The 27,938-nt window shown below is 45.9% G+C and overlaps 2 protein-coding genes across 5 annotated transcripts in view; both read left to right on the forward strand.

The window, feature by feature from the left end:
* LOC125030880 (tetraspanin-1-like) overlaps positions 1-27,938 on the forward strand; it is a 488,406-nt gene that overhangs the window by 364,015 nt on the left and 96,453 nt on the right. The window lies entirely within an intron of this gene.
* LOC125030875 (serine/threonine-protein kinase VRK1-like) overlaps positions 1-27,938 on the forward strand; it is a 108,064-nt gene that overhangs the window by 27,212 nt on the left and 52,914 nt on the right. For all 4 annotated transcript variants that reach the window (XM_047621198.1, XM_047621196.1, XM_047621197.1 and 1 more), the window contains one exon: positions 3,310-3,397. The gene's annotated coding sequence lies outside the window, so the exon portion shown is untranslated. The remainder of the gene's footprint in view (positions 1-3,309; positions 3,398-27,938) is intronic.

A 27,938-nucleotide genomic window follows, 5' to 3' on the forward strand; every position in this document is an offset into this window, starting at 1 on the left:
GTGGAATGTTGACGGGTGGAAATGCAGTGCGTGAGTGCTTGAGAGTCAGGAATTGAGGGAGGAAAGGAAGTGGCGGTCGGGACATTGTCTGTTTTGTGGATGGGAAGTAAGTACCGATAGACGGCTAAAATGTCGAGGTGTAGAATTGGTAGGTGGATATGTGTGTGTGTGTGTGTGTGTGTGTGTCGTGTGTGTGTGTCGTGTGTGTGTGTCGTGTGTGTGTGTCGTGTGTGTGTGTCGTGTGTGTGTGTGTGTGTGTGTGTGTGTGTGTGTGTGTGTGTGTGTGTGTGTGTGTGTGTGTGTGTGTGTGTGTGTGTGTGTGTGTGTGTGTGTGTGTGTGTGTGTTTTATTTGTTTATTTATGTGATAGAAGATGTGTGTGAATATAATGTTTGGTTGCTTGGTTGTCGTTTTGGCTTTCATGCGTAGTTGTGTTAAATGTCCCACGCAAGTCCACTAAGAAGGTTTATAGGTTTGTGATCATGTAATTGTGGAAATTCTCGATTACGTAATTTTAACGAACAAATCGGTTGCATGACGCCAGTGACTTGCTAAACGTTTGAGAAGGAAAAAACGGAAATCAAAATTGAAATATCCCAAACGTAGCTAGGCAACGCCTTGCCCTCCCCCCTCCCTCTCCCCCACCTCCCCACCCACGTCGATCATTTTAAAAGATTTCACTAGCGAGAGGGAAGGAAGGGGGAGGGGTAGCAAGCAGACTACCAGAGGCTACCCGTCGCCAGCTGACACATAGCCTAGCGAACCTGTTGGGACGGGGTCTGTTCGTCTGTTAGTCGAGGTCTGTTACACTTTCCACGGAGGTCCAGGGAGGCATTTGCCCGTTTCCTGTGACCCGCCGCCACAGAAATGGCCGTCACATAAAGAGCGGATTTCCTCGTTTCCTAGAATGAGAAGTGCGACTTGTATGGTGTAGAGAGATTGATTTTATTCAATGACGGGTCTTCCCTCGCGTGGCGGTATCAGGTCTAATGGTTTCTGTTTATATGATATCCACATTTTAAAGTTAATTATTATATCTGTGAATTTATTTGAAAAAAAAATATACATATATTTCTGAGCCATTAAGATACATTTAAAAACAACTTTGTGGATTGGCCATTCTTCAGGTATTGTTTCTCTTCGTATGTGTAACCATATAGCACATGAATTTGACTTCTCTCTCCCCGGCTATGGAAAACAACAAAAATAACAACATTTAAACCTAATTCTTGCCGAGTGGAGCCGTAGCTTATGAGGGGAAATTAGAGAGCGCGTGTTGGGCTGTCGAGTAGGTGAAGACTCCCTTCCTTCCCTCCCTCCCTCCCTCCCTCCTTCCCTCCTTCCTTCCCTCCCTCCCTCCCTCCCTCCCTCCCTCCCTCCCTCCCTCCCTCCCTCCCTCCCTCCCTCCCTCCCTCCCTCCCTCCCTCCCTCCCTCCCTCCCTTTCTCTCTCTCTCTCTCCCTCTCTCTCTCTCTCTCTCTCTCTCTAAATGACGCTGTTTCTGCGAGAGAGCGAGGTCAAGGAGGGAGGTGGATACGGGGGGGAGGGAGGTGTATAATATAGGGATTCCGTGGCTGAAGGGGCGGGGCTTTGGCGGTAGAATCCGTGCCGCTTATATTTCATTTTTTCTCTCATTCCTGTGCTTTTTGTTTCTCTCGCTCTCTCTCTCTCTCTCTCTCTCTCTCTCTCTCTCTCTCTCTCTCTCTCTCTCTCTCTCTCTCTCTCTCTATATATATATATATATATATATATATATATAATATATATAACTGTCAGCGTAATGATTGTTGGAAATGACTTTAAAATACGTTTAGAAAAGCCGGACGATTCGTAGAGCATTTCAGTCTTATTCTGAACAGCTTTTGCCATGCCTGCCTAGTCTGTTGCAGGCGGTGTCGTCCAAAAATAACTTGAGAAGGGCTGTTGGCGATATTGATTTTAGTGTGTGATGAAAAGAGGCTTCAAGATTTAAAGGTAGTGAGTTGTACCTTCCCATGCTGAGTTTAAAGGGTTTTACCCGTAGAGGTAAAGGGATTATTATTATTTGATTATTATTTTTCATTTATTTCGAAGCTGTCTCTGACGAAGCCAAATAACCCCCCCCCCCCCTTCCGTAAAAAAAAGAGGAAGAGAGAGAGGAAAACAAAAATGCAAGTACTAGAAATAGAACCAGGAAACTTCGCCTTGTTACTAGGGGCCGCTGTCAGCTTTTGGAGTTGGGTTAGATGGCGGCCTATGGCAACCGGCCAGGGGGTTTACGTAATTTCTGCCTCTTGCGTTACGTCATCGAGGAGAAATAGCTCTATAGGCCTCGCCATTGAGGTAGTCCGGCTCGGGAGACAGGTCGTGGGAACCGGGAAAGGGGAAAGGGGAAAGGGGTTTGAAACTGAAGGGGCTACAGCTGTCCTTGTGGGTTAAGGGAAGGGTATTCGTGTTACATGTGATTTGCACTGGATTTTTGTTATTATTGTTGTTGTTGTTATTATTATTATTATTATTATTATTATTATTATTATTATTATTATTATTATCATTATCATTATCATTATTATTATTATTATTATTATTATTATTATTATTATTATTATTATTATTATTATTATTATTATTATTATTATTATTATTGCCATTATTATTATTAATGTCAGTATTATTATCGCTAATCTTATTGTTATTATTATTGTCATTATTATTATCATTGTCATTATTATTATCATTGTCATTATTATTATCATTAATCTTATTGTCATTATTATTATCATTAATCTTATTGTTTTTATTATTATTATTATTATTATTGTTATTATTATTATTATTGTTGTTCTTATTATTATTATTACAATTGTTTTTAATATATTTTAGTGTCTTTTTCTCTTAACCTCTCTATCCCTCCCTCCTTTCCTTCCTTCCACCCTTCCATCCTTCTCTACCCATCATATCCCTCCATCCCATCCCTTTCTTTTTGACCCCCTATCCCTCCCATCCCATCATCTATCCATTCATCCCTCTTTATCCATTATATCCCTCCCTCCTTTCCTCTTTTTTCCCTTTATATCCCCCTTTCCCTTCCTTTTTCCTTCCACCTATCCCTCTTCCTCCTCCTTATTTCTCCCACCTATCCCTCTCCTGATTTCTCGCACCTATCCCTCTTTCTCCTTATTTCTCCCACCTATCCCTCTTTCTCCTTATTTCTCCCGTCTATCCCTCCTTTTCCTCCTCATTTCTCCCGTCTATCCCTCTCTCCCGATTTCTCCTCCTCCTCCCCCCTCGTTCTCCCTCCGTTGCATAATAGAGGACCTCTCCATTTACAGCTGTCCACGTGATGACGACGGACTAGTGCAGTCGTGGGAGGCACAGCTGATATTCGTCCAGCAGCAATTGCCAGCTGACAGATTAACAGTAAGTGTCCGTTTTCCTTCTTTGAGTGGTTGATGGGTGTATTATTGTTGTTGTTATGTTTATGTTGACATTCTGTGGTTCTGAGACATAGGAGGATGTTTGTTAAGGAAGTGAAAGATTGGCCTAGATCGAATTAAAACATTGGTCTTCAAATCTTGTACCGTACTACATATTTGTTTATGTTTGCTTTGTCAGTTTCCGTTTGTCTGAGTGCATTTATATTGGCTCTGATTGCTATCAGTTGTTTTCTTAAGAACCTTTCGAAATGCAGCCGACGACCTCGCTTCGTCACTGGGAAGTCCGGTAAAGTAGGATTTTTTCCCCTCAAATATGCTGTTTCCCCAAATCCTAATAGGTCACACGTTCGTTCGTTCACTCTCTCTCTCTCTCTCTCTCTCTCTCTCTCTCTCTCTCTCTCTCTCTCTCTCTCTCTCTCTCTCTCTCTCTCTCTCTCTCTCTTTTTTCTCTTTCTCTCTCTCTTTTTCTCTTTCTCTCTCTCTTTTTCTCTTTCTCTCTCTCTTTTTCTCTTTCTCTCTCTCTTTTTCTCTTTCTCTCTCTCTTTTTCTCTTTCTCTCTCTCTTTTTCTCCTTCTCTCTCTCTTTTTCTCTTTCTCTCTTTCTCTCCCTCACTGATTTCTTTCTTGAGTTACGCCAATAAATCTATTAAAACGTTTAAGAGGGACGTGCAATAAAAAATAGAAAGAACTGTTGGAAATATAATGACCCCGTTAAAATGGCCGACTTGGAAGGAATTTGATGATGCAAATGCGTCCATTCATGTTTAAACTTGTTGGAGTGGCAGGGGCGAGTGTGAGTCAGCGGAATGTATCGATTTCCGGACTTTTGGTCTTCAATTAGTAATGGAATTTGCAGGGAATCGTGTTACTTGGTAGTGTCCATAACAGTAAGTATGAAATAAACAAGACAGATAGTACCTTTTCCCACGTGGTGTGAGCTTACGCTAAGGGTTTAGATGTGGCAACGTCGCAAAGGTCCCAGCTGAGTCATTTCTTTACATGTTCACTATTTTCTCTGGTGTTATGGGTTTGTACATGATTTGTGTATATAATTTGGCCTTTAAATGACTTCAGTTATTGGTACATTGCTCAAAGCAGACTATAGTCACGCAGATACAGAAACCGGCATGATCTCCAATACAAGATTCCCGCCATTTTTTCTTCTTTCGAGAAGCGATTGCGCCTTACAGTGACGTCACAAGGAGAGGCGGGGCTTCGGCGGAATCCTGTGAGCTGATTGGCGGACGATTCTTCTTGAACGCTTCCGGACAGTTCGTATGAATTACATAATATAAGAATATCACGCGGGGAATATACTATTTAACGTCTTCAAAACTAATTATTGCTCCTCTGACTCGAACCAAGCTGTCTTACGTATTGTGCCGCTGATCCGTAAGAATTCTTACGTAAATGGGCAGAGATTTCGTTAAGCGTTAAACCGGATTGCGGAGAGCGATTTATTACGAATTCGTAAGGAAATTTGGGTCTGCTTGTTGCCGGGTGGTTTATTTCTGACCTTGAAGCGTGTATATGCATTAAGATCACGTGCAAAGGGGAAGGGAACTCGCGCGGGTTTTATTTATTTATTTATTTATTGGGGTTTTGTTTTATGTTGGTTAATTAGGACTTCATTTCATTCGGTGTTCTGTTTTTTTTTTTTTTTTCTTCATAGTTTTGAGTTGGAATTTTTTTTTCTGCGTTCGATGTCTTGCGCTCGTGGGGGGTTGCTAAGTTGCCTTTTTATGATTTTTTAAATTATAATTTTGTAGAACACTTTGGTTGATTTATTGCACGACTTGTTTGTTGTTCATTTCGTGTGAATAAAAAAGAAAAAAGAAAAAGCTTATGTGTTGCTTTTAAGTCGCTTATTTTTTTGACAGGAAATGAGATTTTCGCACATGTTTGTATCTTGACTTTATTTTTCTTTGGCAAGACTTTCCGCTTTCGGAATCCCGCGCAAACACCCATTGGTCTGTGGCTTGTCCGTGGTGCGAAATGGGGGGAGATTTGCATGTCGAGAAAATGTCATTTGATACTTTTTTTTTTAAGATTAGTTCTTGCCTTGTTGCATAATGAAGAGATGATAATGTTAGTAATAATGATTTGGATGATGATGAATGGTGATAGTGGTAGTGGATATTGGTTCACTGATTGTATTAGAAACGATGATGAAGTGACGATGCTGGTAGTTATGATCGTGATAGCGTTGCAAGGAAGCGAGGGCTGCCGCGGTGGGCGAGGCGACGCCACCCTTCCTGGCCGCCATGACACGTCCCATTGTGGGCGGGGAGCGGCGTAAAGACTGGCGCCACTCTGTCGCTTATTCTAGGGGCCGGGGGAGGGGGAGGGCTGGGAGAGGGAGGGGCCCCGGGGGGTTCAGGGGAGCGGGGAGGGGAGGGTTGGGAGAGGGATGGGCCCCGGGGGGTTCAGGGGAGCGGGGAGGGGAGGGGTAAGGGTAGGTAAGTCATAGGGGTGAGGGGGGTTGGGGTAGAGGGGGGAGGGGGGTGCATAAGCGAGTCCGCAGAGGAGTTGCAGATCACGTGATTAGAGTGGGGGGGGAGAAAGGGAGGAGGGAGGAGGGAGGGGGGAGAGGAAGAGGAGGGGAAGGACGATAAAGAGCAGTAGAAACGTGAAGAGAAGGTCGAGCCATACACGAGACTTGAAAGAGAGAAGAGCGAGAATCACGAGGGGTGGGAGGGAGAGGGGAGAGAAGGAGAGGGAGGAGAACATGACCTTCACAAAGGGTGTATTACCTCGCCAGGGAGGGAGCGAGGGGAGAGGGAGGGGGAGGGGTGGGGGGACATGCAGTGTAAGAAGGCAGCTTACATATAGATCTCGAACATCCTTATATCATCTTGTCTACCTTCTTTTCTCTCTCTTCCCTTCCCTTTACCTATCATCTACCTGTACTCTTATCGCCACGCAGGTGCTCAGTTTTCAATTTACCCCTTTTTTTTTGTGTCAACCGACGCGAGAAGAGGACATTAAAGACTGGCGAAGGCGTGGGATAGGTCAGAATCTGATCCCGCGGGTAACAACAGGAGAGATGGAGGTCGCGGGGCCTTCGTTCAGCTGGCTGGCTGGCTGGCTGGCTGGCACGGGGCGGGGGGATGTAGAGGAATTCTCGAGGGTTGTTGGAGCCATTTCGCGCCTTCGGGGGGATTTCTGGATTGGGGTGTGTGTGTGTGTCTTGGGGGGGAGGGTTCTCTCTCTCTCTCTCTCTCTCTCTCTCTCTCTCTCTCTCTCTCTCTCTCTCTCTCTCTCTCTCTCTCTCTCTCTCTCTCTCTCTCGCTGTTTGTTTATATGTTTGTCTTTCTTTCTATGTGCCTCGCTCTTTTTGTGTGTGTGTGTCCGTGTTTCTCTCTGTATGAGACTCTCTCTCTCTCTCTCTCTCTCTCTCTCTCTCTCTCTCTCTCTCTCTCTCTCTCTCTCTCTCTCTCTCTCTCTCTCTCTCTCTCTCTCTCAGATTTTGTGTTTGTTTTAAGAGTGAATGATAAAAGGAAATTGAGCTTGTTGTAACCGGGAGAGGACTTTTGTTTTACTTATCCGATTTCAAATATCAAAGTATATCTTCACGCGCACGCACACACGCACACACGCACGCACGCACGCACGCACGCACGCACGCACGCACGCACGCACGCACACACACACACACACACACACACACACACACACACACACACACACACACACACACACACACACACACACACACACACACACACACACACACACACACACACACACACACACACACACACACACACACACAGAGGCCTAGTGTTTGACTGATTGATTAATAGATTGATTGATTTGCTGATTAGGAAGCAAGACTCGTGCAAGGTGGATTCGAACAGGAAATGACGTGGTTGCGCTGCGTCAACAACACGATTTGTATCAGGTCGTAAAGGTGGAAGGGGGGGGGGGGAGATGTTTAGGGATGGGAGGGACGGAAGGGGAAGTGGGATGAGTAGGGGATGGGAGGGAGGGAAGGAAGGGAGGGAGGAAGGAAGGAAGGAAGGAAGGAAGAAAGAAAGAAAGAAAGAAAGAAAGAAAGAAAGAAAGAAAGAAAGAAAGAAAGAAAGAAAGAAAGAAAGAAAGAAAGAAAGAAAGAAAGAAAGAAAGAAAGAAAGAAAGAAAGAAAGAAAGAAAGAAAGAAAGAAAGAAAGAAAGATGGAGATGAGCAGGAAGGTGTAGGGTGTGGAAGTGAAGGGTATGGAGTGAGGGGGGGGGGGTGAGCGCCGGCCGTATTCTGAGAGCGATGAAGATGAGGGCCGGGCCGGTTAGGCAAGGCGACAGGTTGGGTGGGTTTGCAAGGGAGGCAGAAAAGAGGAGTGTGTGTGTGTGTGTGTGTGTGTGTGTGTGTGTGTGTGTGTGTGTGTGTGTGTGTGTGTGTGTGTGTGTGTGTGTGTGTGTGTGTGTGTGTGTGCGTGCGTGTGTGTGTGTGTGTTAGAAGTTAAGTTGATCGATATGCATGTATGTAGGTATGTATGTGAAGTAGGAGGGGGAAGGGGGCTTGGCGGTGGCGAGGTAGGGTGGGGGGGCGGGGAGATCTCCTCGTCCGGCTGCGCCCTGACACGAGTCCGGGGTCCCGAGAGGTCACAGAGGACCAGGGCGGTAGGTGCGGCGTTGGCTGCACTGCAAGATAAAGGACGGACTTTTGCGAAAGGATTTGGGCCGTTCTGGTGAGATTATTGGCGCTATTGTTTATTTTATTATTATTATCATTTCTCTTTTTGTTCCTATGTTTATCTTGAAAGCTGATCGAGATTTCGGGGGATTGTTCCTGGTGGTTTATTGGCCTCGGGTGTGAAGGTTTGAGTTACGGCAGGTAGGCGATACGGTGACTTGCCTCTTCCTTGTCCACTGATTGTTCTTCATTTTTCTCACTTTTTTATTTAGTTACTTGTTTTTCTTTTCTTTTTTTTTGTTCATTGTGGGATGGAAGTAGACCCCGTGGTATATCAGCTGTATGAGCTTCTCGTGTAAACACTAGTTATATTTGCATAATCGGATTTCATCGTATCATGTTGTAGCCCATATCAGCGTATCCCAACATATCAACGTATCGCACTGTTGTATCTTCATGACTCATGCCAAATTCTGAGGATAGAATGGCTCATGACAGGAAGCTGTCAAGTCACGACGTTATGTCAAGTCAGGCAGACCTCGTGCACACGCAGAGGCAGCAGAAGGGGGGTGGGGAGAGTAAGCGGTTAGTAGTAGCACTGAGCCCAGACTACAGACATCAGACCTGCTTAACCTGTTTGGGCCCCGAGAAGAGATAGAAGGGAAGGGGGGGGAGGAGGGAGGAGAAGGAGGAGGGAAAAGGCAGATCAACGAGAAGACGAATCAGAATACATGGGAGAAAACGGGGGAAGGGGAAGGGAATATGAAAGATCGACGAGGATGGGGAGGTGGAAGAAGGAAAAAGGAGGAGGAGGAGAAGAAGAAGGAATGAGAGGGAGAGAGAGAGGGGAGGAGGAGAAGAAGAAGGAATGAGAGGGAGAGAAAGGGGGAGGAGGAGGACACTGACAGCCACAGGTAACAAGGCAAGGCATGGCGTAGAAGTCGGGCGGCTCTGTACTTCCGAATGCGTCGATCGCCAAATAGGGGCAAAGGGGGGAATAGATGTAAAACGGGCCCGCAGGTGGGGGTTCAGGCGCTCGCTAGGTGGCCGCAAGGGGTAGGGGGAGGGGGGGAGGGGTAAGGGAGAGAGAGGAGGGGGTAAGGGCTTAGGGGAAAGGAGTGTGGGGGAGGGGGGAGGGTCGTAACAACAGCCGCGAGCGTCGAACACCTGCGCATTGCACATGTGATAGATCAAGTGTAATTTTCTTTACGGTACTTGGTCTAGCCGAGCGGATTCGAGAGGCGGGGGGGGGGGGGGGGAGAAGGGAGAGCGGCTGCTGTATGGGGATGGACGTAAACTATCTCAATCTGTTTATCTCTCTATCTATTTATCGCAATCTCTCTCTCTCTCTCTCTCTCTCTCTCTCTCTCTCTCTCTCTCTCTCTCTCTCTCTCTCTCTCTCTCTCTCTCTCTCTCTCTCTCTCTCTCTCTCCCCCCCCCCCCCCCCCGTAGTAGCGGCAACGATTGTGAACCTTTTTTTTTCTCTCTCTCTCCTAATGCCTTTGTTGATAGTACATGGATGTGTGCGGTCGTTTGTCGTTATCTGCGCGGTCGTCGTCGTTTTAGCGGATGTGTGAGTGGATTCCGACGACCGGCCTTGTTTACGAGGTGGGGCCGCAGCATGTGTCTACGTTTGTTGTGATTTCTATTTTTTTTTTTTTTTTGTTTTGTCTACGTTTGTTGTGATTGTTTTTCTTTTTTGTTTTGGTTGGAATTGGTTTCATTGAATTCGCCTTTTTTTGGGGGGGAGGGGGGCTAGAAATGAGATTGGAAATGCGATGGTTGACGTCATCTTCCCAGTTCTGTTGCGTCAGGCGGCTGTGTTCGGACGAGGTGAAGGGTGGGGTGGTTTTCTCTTAGCCCCCCCCCCCCCTCACTCCCCCGGCCTTCCTTCCTCTTCCCCCCTTCACCCACACCTTGTAGTTGACTCCGACCCGACGGCAAGAACCTACCTCCCTCTTTCTTCTTCTTCTTCTTCTTCTTCTTCTCCTCCTCCTCCTTCTTCCTCTAACTCCTCTCTTCTCCCTTTCCTGGTCCTTTCCTCATTTTCCCTCTCTCAGCTTCCTTTTCTCTGCTTCTCCCTCCTCTCTCTTCCTCCCCTTTTCTCCATTTCTCCATTTCGCTCCCCTCTGCTTCTCCCGTACACCCCCTCTTCCTCCTCCTCCCTCCCCCTCTTCCTCCTCCTCCGTCCCCCTTCCCCGTCCCCTCCTACGCGTCAGTTCGGACGGCGACACCAAACGAAGGTCTCCTTTCACCGCCGCCGCCATGTATGTGTGTATGTGTATGTGTGTGGCGTCGTGTCGGAGCGCTCTCGGCGGTGATGGCGGAGGAGGCGGAGACGGTGGGGTCGTTGCTCCGCTGGTCGCCGTCGCCGTCGCCGCTCCTGCTCGTCATCGCTCACCTCGCCGTCAGGCATACCGCACACTCCTAGCGGGGGCGGGGGGGGGGATGGGTTGTGGGTGGGAAGAGGGTAATGTCCCTCCCGTCAGACTTGGAGGCCGCGGGGATTTTTGTCCTCTTCCTCTTCGTCCGCGTGCTTGTGCCTGTGCTTGCTTGTCCGTCTGCCTGTCTGGCTCTGTCTTTCTGCCTAAGGGAACAAGCTTGAAGCTTGTTGGGGAGGTCTGTGATGGATGGGTGAAGGGTAGAGAGGTGAATGGGGATAGCAAGAGAAAGGGAGCAAGGGAGGGATGCACACATGCAGGTATTTGTGGTGTGGACATGGGGGGGAAAGAAGGAAGAAGGGGAGGGAGAGGAGGGAGAGGAGGGAGATACGTGAAAAAGATGAATTAGACACTACACACGAATAATTATAAGACAAACAGACAAAGAGTGAGAGAGAGAGAGAGAGAGAGAGAGAGAGAGACAGTGTCCTTTTATGTACTGTTAAAGTGAATAGTGGTTCATGGACTGCTGGCGCGAGCATTGTGCTACAGAGTTCCCCGGGAAGGAGGCGGGGCCAAGTGAAATCCGAGAAAGTGTTTGCTTTCACCAGTCTGTCCCTCACGCTGCGGGGGCGGGCTGGGAAGGGAGGAGGAAGGTGGTCGGAAACTCACAACCACGTCAGACATTTGCGGAAGAATCGATCTCTTGAGCCGAGACACCAGCTGGCAGTTTTCGTTTTTATCCCTCTGCATCGAAGTCAATATACCATCAACACCTTGGGGAAGCGGAGACCCTTTAGCTTCTGTGTCGTGGTTGACGCGGGTGGCTGGCGGGCGGGCGGGCGGGCGGGCGGGCGGGAATCGGAGGCGGAACGGATACCTTCCTTCCACGGTTGAGAGAGCGCCGATTGGAGGAGAAACGGGGCGGTAGCGTACACGGCCCCACGCACACGTATACACACACACACACACACACACACGTTCACACACACATTAGCACACGCACACGGCCACACTCGGCGCCCCAAGGCTATGACACACACTTAAGCAGCAAGGCAGGCTTTCCTTTGTTGTCTCTCCTCGCCGGCGGGATCCGTGGCTGCTGCTGCGTCGTCTTCTGCGCCCTCGTCGGTGTTCTCTCAAGGGATTTTATTTATTATATTTTTAGGTTTATAGATGTGTTTTTTTGTTGTTTAGTTGTGGCTTTTTGGATAAGGATAGCGGGAGGATGTGGGGGTGTGGGCGGGGAGGAAGACCGGAAGGAAATTGGGAATGTCTGATTACGTAAATGTCGCATTATATCTGATATATCAGATAGATAGATAGATAGATAGGTTGGAATAGAGTAGAATATAATAGAATGGAATGGAATACAAATCAATAAGAAAATGTTAAAGGAAAAGGAAGAGAGAGAGTAAAAGAGAAGAGAAACCCATTTGCTCTCCAGTTTCTACGACGCTGGAATTCCCATCGCCATCCTCCACCCTTGCCTTGTTGCATGATCAATGCTGCAATGCGACCGCGGCGGGCTGACTCATGCACGGCCCCCTAGTCGATGGCGCGGGTTTGGGACCTCGATATAAGCATTCCGGTCCTCGCTCCGCCCGTACGTGTCCTACCTACCTACCACCTCTCACGCCCACACGCACTCACGCCCGCACGCCCACACGCCCGCACGCCCACACGCCCACTTCACGCCTTGCTCCTGGAACATTGAGTGAGAATTGATGGTCTGAATGTTTTAAAGTTTGATAAAAGATAAGAATGCGCGGAGATATAAAACCTTGAAGGAAAAAGAGTTTTCCTGCGACCGCGAACACATTCCAACGTGCTCTCTATCTGCACCGAATCGGACACCGCCAACAATGGAGATTATAGGCTCTGTATCTGAATAAAAAACACCGGCAGACTCGATACAACGGTATAACAACAGCGTTCAGAAGGATGACTCCGCTCCCCCCCCCCCCTTCCCCCTTTTAAGAAATGCGGAACGTGGTCATTTTTGTGGAGTTCGCGTTCAATAAACTGCGACATCTAGACTGAATGAACGCGTAATAATTTTCTCCGCGAGACAATGCACGCGAGGCCTCATCGAAACGACACGCTGACAGGAACTCATTTGCACAAAGAATGAGTGTGCGTTGGAACCGTTCTTTGGTGTTAGTATTGTTTTTCTTTTGTCTTTTCCTCTCTTGTCTTCTGTTTTGTGTCTTGTTTCTGTTCGTTTCTGTTTTTTCTTCATTTATCTTTATCCTCTCCCTTTCTTTTCTTTTCTATTCTATTCTTTTCTCATGTCTGTTCGTGTTTCGTTTCTCTTCTTTTCTTTTCTTCTCTCCTTCATTCTCCCTCTTCTCTTCCATCGCCTCTTCACACTCTTCGTCTTCCCTTTACCCTTAACCCTGACGCAAACACAGAGCATTTCTCTCTGTGTGTCTCATTTACTCTCCTTTGAAGTGTCTCGCATGCAAGGATTTGTGTTTATCATGCAAAGCACACCGACGCACATACTTACATAGCCACATACTCGCACACACAAACGAACACACAAACGAACACACAAACGAACACACAAACGAACACACAAACGAACACACAAACGAACACACACACACACACACACACACACACACACACACACACACACACACACACACACACACACACACACACACACACACACATACATAAGCTCTCGCCTGCCGGGTACTTCGAGCAAAGTAATGACAGTAACCGGCGGCGCGCAGGTACGGAAAGCTATTGCGGTGACCTTGACCGTGGCTGGGGTCGTGCTTTTTCGGCAGTTGCCTTGCCCTCCCTTCCCCTCTCCCTCTCTCTTCCTTCTTTTCACTCTCTTCCCCTCTCTTCCTTCTTGTCCCTCTCTTCCCTCTCTTCCTTCTCTTCCCTCTCTTCCCTCTCTTCCTTCTCTTCCCTCTCTTCCCTCTCTTCCTTCTCTTTCCCTCTCTTCCCTCTCTTCCTTCTCTTTCCTCTCTTCCCTCTCTTCCTTCTCTTTCCTCTCTTCCTCTCTTCCTTCTCTTCCTTCTCTTCCTTCTCTTCCTTCTTCCCCTTCACCTTTATCTCCTTCTCTCCTCTCCTTGCTTCGACTCGTGTCTCCCTCTTCCGCTGTCCCCTCACTATTTCGCTGTCCTTTCATGTCTTGCTTTTCTCGTTTTTTTTTTTTTTTCTTCGTCTTCCGTTTATTTCTACTCTTCATTTTCTTTTCCTCCTCCTGCTCCTCTTCTTCCTCTTCTTCCACCTCCTTCTCCTCTTCTTCCTCTTCTTCCACCTCCTTCTCCTCTTCTTCCTCTTCTTCCACCTCCTTCTCCTCTTCTTCCTCTTCTTCCACCTCCTCCCTCCTCCTCCTCATCCTCCTCATCCTCCTCCCTCCTCCTCCCTCCTCCTCCCTCCTCCTCCCTCCTCCCTCCTCCCTCCTCCCTGTCATCCTCCCTGTCATCCTCCCCGTCCTCTTGTCACGTGATGAATTCCCATTTCCTCAAGAGTGCGTTGTTGTTGTTGCGAATTAGAGTATGGAACGCCTTTGTTCCCGTTTGGGGTGGGTGGGGAGGGGGAGGGGGTGGAGGTGGGTGGGGGGGTTGTATTAGTTGTCAAGGGTGATTTAGGTGCGTGTTTAGGTGAGTACATACATGGCATATGTACGTACGCCTGTCTGTGTGTCTGTCTGTCTGTTTTGTCTGTAAGGGGGTATTCATTGTTTACATTTTAATTGCTTCATTCATTCCTTTTATTTACTTTTTTTTACCTTAACCTTTATCTTTACTCACGTGACGCATTGTGTGTGTTGGATCGTGCTTACCAGAGTGGAAGAGGGAGGGGGAAGGGGGGAGGGAGAGAAGGAGAGGGGAGGGGGGAATGGGAGAGGGAGAAGAGGGGAGAGAGAACGAGAGGGGGGAGAAAAGGGGAGAGATAGAGAGGGTGGGGGGAGAAAAGGGGAGAAATAGAGAGGGAGGGAGAAAAGGAAGGAAGGAAGGAAGGAGAGGGAGGGGGAGGGAGGGAGGGAAGGAGGGAGAACAGGGGAGAGGAGAGAGGGAGGGAGAGGGGAAGGGGAGGGAGGGAGGGAATGTCGTTGATCGTTAGAGGTAATGGGGCCTGTCGGTAAGGCGTATACGTACGTGCCTTGCTTTGGCTGGCGGGTCCGTGCTGGGAGCGATATTGCAGGTGGCCGGCCCGAAGCCCCGACGCCGGCAACAGAGGGTAGGTCACGCGAGGCCTTGACATTACGCATCGCCGTGTTGCCATCCGTTATGTCCTGGATATTCAGGGTGTAATTAAGCCCCTTCCCCTTTGCCTTCTCCTTCCCTCCTCTATGTACCTGTCGCATTTTGTCTTTGTCTGTTGTTGTGTCCCCTCGCTGCTTACTGTCTTCCTCTTTTGTCCTTCCCGTATCCGTATTTCCTTCCCTCTCCTCTTCTCCTTCCTTATCCTCTTATCTTTCCTCCCTCCTTCCTTTCCTGCTTTAATTTTACTTTACCTCCCTCTCTCCCTCTCTTTTTCTTTCCTCTTCCTACCCTTCTCCCCTACCTTCCCTCCCCTTTCCCTCTACCTGCTCTCCCTCTCTTTTTCTTTCCTCTTCCTACCCTTCTCCCCTACCTTCCCTCCCCTTTCCCTCTACCTGCTCTCCCTCTCTGACCCTCTACCTTCCCTCCCCTTCTGCTATATAGTACATCCGGGTACTAAACCAAAACATTGTTACTATCCACGACATCCGGCCTGGTCGTTTCCACGCTCTTGTCTGGGAAAGGTGAGATTGTGTGATGGCGGATCGCGTCGGCCGAACAAAAGAATCGTCGACTATGTTGTGGATATCTTCAACAGGATATCCTCATGCGTTAAGTCAACATGACCGTCAGAGTCAGAGTCAGAGTCAGAGTCAGAGTCAGAGTCAGAGTCAGAGTCAGAGTCAGAGTCAGAGTCAGAGTCAGAGTCAGAGTCAGAGTCAGAGTCAGAGTCAGAGTCAGAGTCAGAGTCAGAGTCAGTCTATCTATCTACGAGTGGACCCAAAATATGACGAGTGTTTTGCGTGACGTCTCTTTTTGGACCCGATCCCGCCGTCAACACCCTGTTATTCGCCACCGCCCTGGCGCCACCGCTCCCCGCCCGCACGCTCTTGTCCTCACGCCCACGGGTTGCTAGTCGTATGGGAGTGAAGGGCTGGGAATAGGGGTCGAAAGGGAGGTAGAATAAGGGGTAGTAAGGGAGGTGGAATAAGGTGTGGTAAGGGAGGTGGAATAGGGGAGGAAAGGGTGGTAGAATAGGGGTAGAATGCAATGTAGAACAGGGGGTAGAAAGGGATGTAGAATAGAGGAGGAAAGGGAAGTAGAATAAGGGGTAGAAAGGGAGGTAGAATAGAGGGAGAGGTAAAATGTGAAGGGAAAGAGAGGATGGACGGAATAGTGTACGGGGGAGGAGAGGGTGGTTCACAGGTGTGCGAGAGGAGGGGGTACGATGGGGGGGGGGGAGAGGAGCGGAAAGGGGGAGGTGTTTGCAGGTGTTGGTGATCCGCGTGTTGTTGTTGTTGTTGTTGTTGTTGTTGTTGTTGTTTTCTGGGGGTAGTCGTTTTCTAGATTAACTGTGCGTCGTGTTATTGTTGTTTCCATGACGCTGTTTTATTTTATGTCTTCAGTTTTGTTAGTTGTTTTCTTTGTCGTGATTCGTGTGACTTTGTTAATTTGATTATTTTTTTTCAGCTACGGCGGTTTTTTTGGAATTCATTTTTTTGTACTTCTCCTTATGTAACTCCTTCGTATTTGTGTGTTAATTTATCTTATTTTCTTTATTTACTTGCTTCCCATTTTCTCGTCTTTGCCATCATTTCAGCAAAAAAAAAGAAAAAAAAAGAACCGGAATGCCATCAATTCTCCTCCACATTTTTATTTCTTTCTTCGTCCAATTCTTCCTTCTCTTCTATCGACTGCAAGGAAGTAATGCAAGAAACATTATCATGATCAGTAGCGACATCAGCAACAAGTTTCATGACGTTGCAATCTTTGGCTGCTTCTGTTTGTTCGTCTGTTAAATGGATAATGTTTCTTTTCTTTCTTTTCTCTTCTTCTTTTTCTTTTTCCAATTGCTAAGGACTTGGGGGGGGGGGGGGATCTCCCGTTCTTGTTTTCTTTTCTTTTCTTTTTTTTTTTCTTTTGTTCAGTTGCTAAGGACTTGAGGGAAATATCTCGTTCTTTTTTGTGGGGGGGGGAGAGGGGGGAGGGAGGGTCTTGTTTTTGTTCGTTTGGTACTTAGTTGTTTGCTTGTTTTGTTGCCTGTCATGTGTGCTTGCAACTTTCTTTGCGTGTGCTTTGTTGGATTCTTAGAGTAATGGATGAAGAGAAACAGCCTATAACCAAACATCCTAACAAACCAACCAAGCAGCCAAGTAAACAACCAATCAACAAAGCCCAACCGCAAGCAAGCAAGCAAGCAAGCAAGCAAGCAAGCAAGCAACCAACCTTTCCCCTCCGCACAGCCCCAACCAACCGCACAAATCAAGTCGCTCATCTCCCCGAAAGCTCGTGCAACAGGACAGGGCCCGAAAGGACGCTCATGGGGGGTAAGGGGGAAGGGACAGGGGGGGGGGAATGAGTTGATGTTATATAAGCGTTATTGCGCAGTACTTCCTCTCAGCCCCCTCCCCCTCCTCCCCTCCTCCCTCCTCTACCCCTCTACCCCCTCCCCCCCGCGCGTGGTCCTCCCATACATGCAAGCTCGCGTACCCTCGCCGCTCCTCTTACCGGTTCATTCCGGTTACTGCCACTTTGGTGAGCTTGGCGCGTGTGAGGGCGAAAAATAGTGGACGGGAGGAGGGAGATGAGGGAGATGAAAGAGGGGGGGAGGGTGTGTGTGGAATCTGGGGATTCTTGGGGGAGATTTTTAAGATATATTTTTAATTTGATTTAATTTAATTTATTTATTTATTTATTTATTTATTTATTATTTTTTTTTTTTGGGGGGGGAGGGTGTTGTATGGGTGTCTCAATGTGAAGAGATATTTGGAATTGTGCCTCTATTGTGTTCCTGTACTGTATTTGTGTGTCCGTATCTCCATGTGTATGTGGTTATGTGATTCTGGTCTTGTTTGTGTGTTAAGCGAATTTTTGCCGACCGCGAAACTCGACCTTGGTGCGTCCTCCGGCTCAAGTCTCGTGACGTGCTCTCTCTCTCTCTCTCTCTCTCTCTCTCTCTCTCTCTCTCTCTCTCTCTCTCTCTCTCTCTCTCTCTCTCTCTCTCTCTCTCCCTCTCTCTCCCTCTCTCTCCCTCTCTCTCCCTCTCTCTCCCTCTCTCTCTCTCCCTCCCCATCTCCATCTCTCTCCCCATCTCCATCATCTCCATCATCTCCATCTCCATCTCCATCATCTCCATCTCCATCATCTCCATCTCCATCATCTCCATCTCCATCATCTCCATCTCCATCTCCATCTCCATCTCCATCTCCATCTCCATCTCCATCTCCATCTCCCTCTCCCTCTCCCTCTCCCTCTCCCTCTCCCTCTCCCTCTCCCTCTCCCTCTCCCTCCCTCCTTGCGTATCGCTCGGCAATCGTCAGCTGACTTTTATACCTTAGGTAACTGCTCTTTCATATAGCACGGTAGAAGGGGTGTTTGAATGGGAGTTTGGTTCTGATTTGCTGTCTGTCTCTGTCTGTCGGTCTATCAGGTCAGATATTTGTTTTCTGAATATCTGTTTGTGTATTTGCTGTGTCGATTGCATAGATCCACGCGGATATAATAAGAGGGCGTGGGTAGATGATATCATTGTTACTATGGTTGTTGTTGTCGTTCATCCCTGTGGCCATAGTGTGGCGAAGCTCAGAGAGCAGCAGTTCGGCAGGAAGGAAGTCTAAGAATAGTACAAGTTTCTCGAGACTGAAGTAGGCTTTGTCGCGTTAACACTTGACACTCTCGTTATCATCGTCACTCGGCCCTCCTCCCTTTCTTCGCAGTGATGGAGTGGAGATTGAGAATAAACAGTGGACATCTTCCTGTGTGTAATGGGAAGACAGTGGATGACAGGAAACACATCACGAGTTGGTGTCTTGAGTCGTATGATAAGGATATATAAAGGATAGAAGTTGCGTATGTTATTGAGGTAAACAAGTAACGGTAAATATATAACATTAACCAAGGAAATAAATTTTGTTGCATATAATAAAGAAAGAAACAAAGAGAGATCTTATGTGTGTGCGTTCATGCAGTCAGCATTATGCTACCGTCTCATAACTCGCAACCATGTGCTCTAAAGCAACTCTGATTGTGTGTAGGTAGTTGCCAAGCAAGCAAGCACGCGGTGTTGGGGGGTTTGTTGAGTACGGCGTAGTAAGGTGTGAAGTTTACACCCGCCCCTCTTGCACGGTTTGCATGACAGGAAGTATTGTTGTACCAGTATTGATCTGCGCGGGGACCGGGGTTTTGTAAATAGCCATAGGTGTAGTAGTAATCGTCGCTGTAATGGTGGTTGTGGGTAGTTATGGTAGTAGTGGTGGTGGTTGTGATGGTGGTAGTAGAAGTAATAGTAGTAGTGGCTGTGCTTGCTGGAGGCTGTGTTATGCTCCGTTTTTTTCCACCTTTCCTTTTACTTCTTGGTGTTCGTAATCTTTTTCTCGATTTTCTTTTTTTCTCTCTCTAAACTTGGCGCTGGCACGGCACTTCACCGGACCCCCACCTCATACCCCCCTCTCCCCGCACGTGCCTCGCACACCTACCAAGTATGCATATTGCACTGCTATGGCTATCAACATTACACGCTAACACTTGTACCCCCACCTCCTCTTCCCCCTGCTATTATTGTTGTTGTTGTTAGTTAATAGTAATTGCAATCTTACTAATGTGTTCATATTGTTAAGGAACAGTGGTGATCGTTGTTATGGTTATTCTGGTTGTTATGTCACTGCTATTGAATTATCTATCAAGCTTTCAGGATACTCAGAATCTCTCTCTCTCTCTCTCTCTCTCTCTCTCTCTCTCTCTCTCTCTCTCTCTCTCTCTCTCTCTCTCTCTCTCTCTCTCTCTCTCTCTCTCTTTCTCCAAAAAAAAAAAAAAAAAAAAGTGTCGATTCATCAACGTTTTGGGGTTAATGAAAAGGCTGTGCGGTGTGTGGAATGGGGTTCTTCGCGTCACGTGTAGCAGGGGGAGGCCGATGAGGGTGGTTATGTTAGCGCTCTGTCTTGGGAGGGAATGCGTAAATGTTGTGCAGATATGGTAATGTTTTTGTGATACGCGTAGATGTCTTGATGTGACGGTCGCGGATTTTATTGCGAAGGTATTATGGTATGCGTTGATAGTATGATAATATTATTATGGTGATCTTTGATGTTACCAGGATATAGCATATTATTATCTGGATTTTTGTGATGTTCATTGATATTGTGATCTAAAAGTAGGTTTTTTTTTTTTTTTTTTTTTTTTGTAACGGAATTATCTGTAATATGACTCGTAAAAAACAATTTAATTGGTTTATTGATGTGATTTAAATATTTTCATTCTTTGCGTTTTCTCTCTCTATTGTTGGTTGTTTTTTTCCCTTGTAACTACGTCACACGCGGGGCAAGAAGGGAGGACCTTGGCCTTCGCGAATGTGGGAAGGGAAGTACGGACAGGGGAGGGCCAGGTGCGGCGAGTGAGTGAGTGGGGGAGGGGAGACTGAGAGACTGAGAAGGAGACTGAGAAAGAGAAAGAGACTGAGAAAGAGACTGAGAAAGAGAATGAGAAAGAGACTGAGAGAGAGACTGAGAAAGAGACTGAGAGAGAGACTAAGAGAGAGACTAAGAGAGAGACTGAGAGAGAGACTGAGAGAGAGACTGAGAGAGAGACTGAGAGAGAGACTGAGAGAGAGACTGAGAGAGAGACTGAGAGAGAGACTGAGAGAGAGACTGAGAGAGAGACTGAGAGAGAGACTGAGAGAGAGACTGAGAGAGAGACTGAGAGAGAGACTGAGAGAGAGACTGAGAAAGAGACTGAGAAAGAGACAGAGAAAGAGAGAGAGAGTGAGTGAGTGAGTCATATTATTTACCTCGGCATTTTCAAGGTTAGCGGTGCATTATTTATGGAAGAGTTCATTTGAAACATTCAGAGAATCGATATGATCTCAACTTATTCCTGTTTATTTTGGTAGCCATCCGATGTCGTAGGGTTCGTTTGCGCGAGTGTTTTTTTTTTTTTAATTTTCGTTCTGTGATTTCTGTGTATAGATATTCCTGAGGGTAAAATATTACAGAGATGGTGATGTGATCATGATGCAACGGCGAATCAACGAAGGGTCAGGGAAGCGTGCGTGTCGGCCCCACACCGCTTAACTGGCTGCGTGTGTGTGTGAACCTCAGTGTCTACCCCCCTTCCTCCCCTCTCCCCGTCTCTTCCCCTTTCTCTTCCCTCCCTCCCTGTATCTGCTCTTCTTCCTTCGTGCTTCCTCTATCCGATCTCCCTCCCTGCTCCTTTCCTCTCTTCCTCCCTCCCTCCCTCCCTCCCTCCCTCCCTCCCTGCTCCTTCCCTCCCCCTCCCTCCCTCCTCCCTCCCTGCCCCACACACGGATCTCAACTCACCATTCCCCCTCCCGGGGCTACTCCCCCTCCCTCCCCCCTCGCCCACGTTCCCCGCTCCACTGCCGCGCCGCGCCGACACACCTTATGTAACAGTGTGCGCCATTTTGTTACCTTAGGAAGCCATCTTGGCAACTTGTCCCCCACCCCCCTTCGCCCGTCCCTATCCCCCACCTCTACTCTCTCTCTCTCTCTCGAGTCTCGTATCGCTGCTTCTTACCCCCCCCCCTCTATCCCCCTCCCTCAAAGTGTTCTTACGCTCGCACACTCATGCACGAGTCGGAGCACTACCGCTGCTTGTGTCTTGGCTATGCTTGCGGTGTTGTGCTAGGGAGGGTGTGCCTTCACTAATGGGCGTTCGTATTGCGTGCTGGTCGTCTTATTATTCATTTATTTATTTATTTTTGTAGTTTTTTTTTTGGGGGGGAGGGGTGAGGGGGTATTTGCTATTGTGATTTCTCTCTTTGTTTAGGGTTTGTTCTGTTGTTGCTCGTCTCGTGTTTTGCTTGCCATTTTCAAGGTCATTTATTGCCGGTGGGGATTTGTTATAGAACAGGTGTTTTAATGGCCAGTCTTTTGCCATTCTTTTCGCTGTTGAATCTCACCATCACCTTCATCTTCAAGTACCATCAGTCATCCTCTTCATATTGAGCATCCTCGCCATCATCATCATCAACATCATCATCATTATCATCACTTTATCACCACTCGTCCTCTTTTTTTTTCTTTTCTCTCCTTTTCCCTCTTTTGTCGGTGGGCTAAAATAGATATACTATTTTTGTATCTTGAGTTTCTTTTGATAAGGAATTGGGTCAACGAGGAAGGAGATTTTGTTGTTGTTTTTGTTATTGTTGTTATGGTTGTCTTTTGCTTGTCTGTTTGTCTTTCATATGTGGGTTGACGTTATTTTATTGCTATTGTTCTTAGATAATCGTAGAGTAAAGGGAAGGCTGAGTACGTACATACGTGCATGCATGCATACATACATACATACATACATACATACATACATACATACATACATACATACATACATACATACATACATACATACATATATTTATATATATACACATATAGATCATCATCATCATCATCATCAGCCTGGGTCAATCCACTGCAGGACGTAGGCCTCTCCCAATCTTTTCCATCTTTGTCTGTCTTGCGTCTTTTGCTTCCAGTCTTGGCCCGCAAATTTCGTTATTTCGTCGCGCCATCTTGTCATAGGTCTGGCCCTTGGCCTCTTTATGTTATCTATAGTCCAGTCTGTTACTTTCTTTGTCCATCTGTTGTCCTGTCTCCGACATATATGACCTTCCCATTGCCATTTTTTCTTTTTGATGCTCCCGAGTATATCTTCTACTTTTGTCTGTTCCCTGATCCACGTCGCCCTCATCCGATCTCTTAGACTAATTCCCAGCATCAACCTCTCCATCCCTCTCTGGGCACTTATTAGTTTCCTCTCTAGTAATTTGGTTGTAGTCCATGTTTCTGATCCATAGGTCATAACTGGGAGGATGCATTGGTTTAAGACTTTTCTCTTTAAACATAATGGCAAGGAACCTCTTAGTATGCTACTGTGTCTGCCGAAGGCGCACCAGCCTAGACTGATGCGTCGCTTAATTTCCTCTTCATTGGATGTGTTTGTCTGTATGAGTTGCCCTAGGTATATATACTTGTCTACCACCTCTAGCGCTTCACCTTGAACAAGTATATGTTCGAATTGAATTCTACTGTTGAACATGATCTGAGTCTTTTGCCTGTTCATCCTAAGTCCGACTTTCAGGCTTTCTCTATTCAGATAATTTATTAGTTGCTGCATTTAATTTGCAGATTCACTGAAGATAACAATATCATCTGCAAATCTTAGATTGCTCAGGTATTCATCCTCTATTTTGATGCCCTTCCCGGTCCATTCTAGCTTCTTGAAAATTTCCTCAAGGCAAGCTGTAAACAGTTTAATTGGGATTTTATCGGTTTCTGTGTGGAGCTTGATGGTTGCTGTCCCATCTTCGTATATCTCTTCTAATAGTTTACAGTATACCTCCTCTACTCCCTGTCTTCGAATAGCTTCTAGTACTGCTTGTATTTGTACAGAGTCAAATGCCTTTTCGTAATCAATGAATGCCATACACAGGGGTTTCCTATATTCGTTTATTTTTTCTCTTATTTGGGTAAGCGTGTGTATGTGGTCTGTTGTTGAGAATCCACTGCGGAAGCCTGCCTGTTCTCTAGGCTGGTTAGAATCCAGACTATCAGAGATGCGAGTTGTGATGATTTTAGTGAACAGTTTGTAAGTAACTGAAAGGAGACTTATGGGTCGGTAGTTTTTTAGATCCATTCTGTCTCCTTTTTTATGAATCAAAATAATTGTTGCATTTTTCCAGGCTTTCGGAATTTTTCCATTGAGAAGGCATTTGTTAAAAAGATTGGCAAGTTTCACTGTTGCAATTTCCCCTGCGTCTATTATAAGGTCTATACTAATACCGTCTTCACCTGGTGTTTTCCCTCTCTTCATGCCTTTAAGCCCTCTATTTATTTCTTCTGTTGTGATGTTAGGTACTTCTCTAGTTACCGCGTTCGCTTCTATCCGTGGCTGTTCATTTGCGTTGTATAGATCCCTGTAAAAGTTTTCCACTACTCTTATGATTTCACTTTTATTATATGTCACATCTCCGTCTGGTTTCTTTATTGCATATATTTGATTTCTCCCTATTCCTAGTTTCTTCTTGGCTGATTTCATGCTGGTACCTGAGATCACTGTTTCATTTATTATTTGAGTATTAAATTTCCGTACATCTTCTCTCTTCTTTTTGTTTATAGTTTTTGTTAGTTCAGCTAATTCTATTTTGTCCCTATTTGATGATGCTTTCATGACCCTACGTTTTTGCATAAGTTCTTTAGTTTCTATCGATAACTTACTGGAGTTTTGTTTGACGTTCTTACCACCTACTTCAAGTGCAGCTTCCTTTATTATGTCATTGAACTGTTTGTTGATTTGGTCAATGTTGAGATCTTCGTCGCTGAGAAGTGAATATCTGTTTTGGATGTTCATGCTAAATTCTGTCGCTTTGGTCTTCAAGTTAGCTAAGTTGGGCTGCGGTTTTCGTATTAGTTTATTTCTTTCCCTTCTGAGGTGTAATTTAATTTGGCCTCTGACCAACCTATGGTCGCTGCCAACATTTACTTTATTAATAACTCCCACATTTTTTACTATATCACGCCTATTTGAAATTATGAAGTCAATTTCGTTTTTGATGTCCGATGGCGACTTCCATGTCCACTTCCGCTCTAGTCTTTTTTCGAAGAATGTATTCATGATATTGAGTGATCGAGCGTCCGCAAAATCGACTAGCATTTGTCCCCTCTCATTCCTAGTGCCTACTCCGTGATTCCCCACTACGGTTTCTCCTTCTGTCTTTTTACCTATTTTGGCATTAAAGTCTCTCATAATTATTGTCAGCGTCTGGCACTCGATTGAGGTGCCATCGTTTGAATTACGCTTTGTTAATACATAACTTATCTGGTGGGACTTCTGTCGGATGGCTGATTATATTTGTCGCTTTAAGGTAATCATGTTTAGACCTACCTGATTATGTGATGTACTGTACTTACATACTGGCGGTTTGGCTCTTCCGTAGGGAATCTATTTGAGGGGAAACTGAACTGGGATAACCGTGCGATTTGGCAGTTGCTCGGCGTCCTGTGGGTATGGGGACCGGTGATGCTTGCCATTTTCTAATATCGTAATTCGGTATTCTTTTCCTGGTAGGCACTTAATGGCATCGTTTTTAGTTTCAAAGGGCCACGTATTTATGATCAATATTGGATTTTATGGAATTGTGAGACGTTTGGGTGAGTTATTATTACTATTTTGGTTGGAATATAGGCTCAATATATTCACGAATCTTCCTATCTTATGTAGCACTTTCACAGATCACTTCTCACTCGCAATTTTTAGCACTTATTATCACTGACCTAACCACGACACCTCTCTTACTCATTGCCAGATACTATATCCACACTTATAGATACATATATATTATATATTACATATGTATCTATATGTATATATATATGTATATATATAAATTATATATATATGTGTGTGTATATATATGTGTATATATATGTATATATATGTGAGTGTATATATAAATTATATATATATATGTGTGTGTATGTATATATATATACACATATATATTGCTTGAGTCACTTTCCTCGGCGAAATTGCATTACCTTGGCTTCCCTTTTGATCGAGGTGACTGAAGAGGATTCGGGGTGACTGGATGCATTTATTCTCTCTCTCTCTCTCTCTCTCTCTCTCTCTCTCTCTCTCTCTCTCTCTCTCTCTCTCTCTCTCTCTCTCTCTCTCTCTCTCTCTCTCTCGCTCTCTCTCTCGCTATCTCTCTCTCGCTATCTCTCTCTCGCTATCTCTCTCTCTCTCTCTCGCTATCTCTCTCTCGCTATCTCTCTCTCTCTCTCTCTCTCTCTCTCTCTCTCTCTCTCTCTCTCTCTCTCTCTCTCTCTCTCTCTCTCTCTCTCTCTCTCCCTCTCTCTCTCTCTCTCTCTCTCTCTCTCTCTCTCTCTCTCTCTCTCTCTCTCTCTCTCTCTCTCTCTCTCTCTCTCTCTCTCGCTATCTCTCTCTCTCTCTCTCTCTCCCGCTATCTCTCTCGCTATCTCTCCCTCTTTCGTTATTCCCATACTGTGATTCTTCTTCTTATTTTTTTTCTTTCTTTCTTTTCTTATTGTTCTGATTATATTGGTGGCCGAGTGAAGCGTTGGCATGTTTTTATTCCATTATTCTTAGGTTGGTATTGTTGATTTTGATGTTATTGTTATTGTTATTGTAGGGTAGTTGATAGATAAGATTGATTAATGTATGCAGAGTATACCATAGATTAATTTTTGATTTGTGGTACCAGTTTAGGGTGTCGGTACATAATCGATAGAGAATCTCGGTCTATTTTAGGCAAAGTATCTGATCCCATCTCGGATGCAGATTCGGGATACTTTTGCAATGGCGCAGTTAGCATGAGCATCTCCTCGCTTTGCCCCGTCGCCCGGTTGGACACAGGCGATGACGTGTTAACATGTGTCTTCTTCTTCTTCTTCTTCTTCGTCTTCTTCTTTGTCTTCTTCTTCTACTCCTTCTTTTTCTTCTTTTTTTCATCTTCTTCTTCTTCTTCTTCTCCTTCTTCTCCTTCTTCATCTTCTTCTTCTTCTTCTTCTTCATCTTCATCTTCATCTTCTTCTTTTTCTTCTTCCTTTTCTTCTTCTTTTTCTTCTTCTCCTTCTTCCCTTTTTTCTTCTTTTCTTATTCGCCCTCCTCCCGGGCATTAATGTTAATATTATTATTATCATCATTATCCTTATTACCATTATAGTTGTTATTGTTATTACTATTATTAGTAGTAGTATTTCCTCCATTTTTTGTTCTTCCTTTCATCTGTTTTATTCCACTCTTCCTCACCTGCCATCATCCTCATTCTCTCTTCCTTTCCCTCACCCTTCCGCGGTGGTCAAAAGGAAAAATACCTAACGGGAGGTTGATATCTACTGGAATTTCCGTTTTATTTCTTTCGTGTATTTTTTTTTCTTTCTTTCTTTTCTGGGTCTTCTGTTTTAAATCGAATCGGTGTGGTTGGTGTATGTTGGCTTGTTGATGCCGGGAATGTAGGTAAGGGGAGGCAGATAACCGGACACAGACAATTAATTGTATAGTAGGAACGATAGAATGGAGAGAGAGAGAGAGAGAGAGAGAGGAGAGGAGAAGGGAGAGAGAGGAGAAAAGAGAGAGAGGGAGAGGGAGAGGGAGAGAGAGAGAGAGAGAGAGAGAGAGGAGAAGAAGGGAGAGAGAGGAGAAAAGAGAGAGAGGGAGAGGGAGAGGGGGAGAGAGCGAGAGAGAGGGAGAGGGAGAGGGGGAGAGAGCGAGAGAGCGAGAGAGAGGGAGAGGGAGAGGGAGAGGGAGAGGGGGAGAGAGCGAGAGAGAGGGAGAGCGAGAGAGCGAGAGAGCGAGAGAGCGAGAGCTAGAGCGAGAGAGCGAGAGCGAGAGCGAGGCCAAGAAGAAAAGAAACGGGAAGTTATGTACACAACAGACTCACATACACACAAGGGGCCGATTGTACAAGGCAGTCGCGGCGCCGATGTGACCCCCAGCACGTTAATTTCGGCTCAGTGACGTTGGGGAGGGGTGGAGGGGGGTGATGGTGGGGTAGGGTTGGGTTGGTTGGGGGTAGGGAGGAGACAGGGAGGGATTGCGGGGGGTGTGCTCGTGTAAAAGTTGTCCGGTAGGGTTTAACTCGGATTTCAATGTGCTACGTGATTGGTATTTGGTATTTCATGTGGGGTTTCTTATCTTTTGTTGGGTGAGATTGTTGTTGTTTTTGTTTTGTCTTTTTTGTTTGTGTTCGAAGGACGGAATGAGATTATGAGCGAGTTTGTTGTAGGAAGTGGTCTCGGGGTTTCTCGGCGGAGTAATATGACCTAACTGGCAACTGGAGAGCAGTCAGCTGTTGGAAGTGAACATCATGAGGAACTCGCCCTGGGTTGCCGTATTATCCATTTTTTATTATTATTTATATATGATTTTTTCTCTCTTTTTCTCCCATGTTATTGTTTTTTTATTATCAGGATTTAGATTTACAACTGAGTAAAGTATTTTGTTCTCTATGTGGAATTACAATATTGTGCGTCATCTCAATATTGTCTATATAAAACGGTGTAAAAGCTATTTTCTCTTTCTCATATCACCTGTGAGATTGATAGTAGAATATCTTTCGCTTCTGTTGAGAGAATGTGTGACTTTCAGCTTTTTTTTTTTATAATTTAATTTATGTTGAGATGCGAGTTGATTTTGGCTTTTATGGTCCTGATAATTGGAAAAAAAATTTTTGATTACTTGTGCTTTTCGTGTTAACCTTCGAATGAGAAGGTAGGCCTGTATTTTGGTCTTAGCAGATCGTGAT

Source organism: Penaeus chinensis, chromosome 12 (genome assembly GCF_019202785.1).
Source record: "Penaeus chinensis breed Huanghai No. 1 chromosome 12, ASM1920278v2, whole genome shotgun sequence".
In the NCBI taxonomy this organism is placed as follows: Eukaryota; Metazoa; Arthropoda; class Malacostraca; order Decapoda; family Penaeidae; genus Penaeus; species Penaeus chinensis.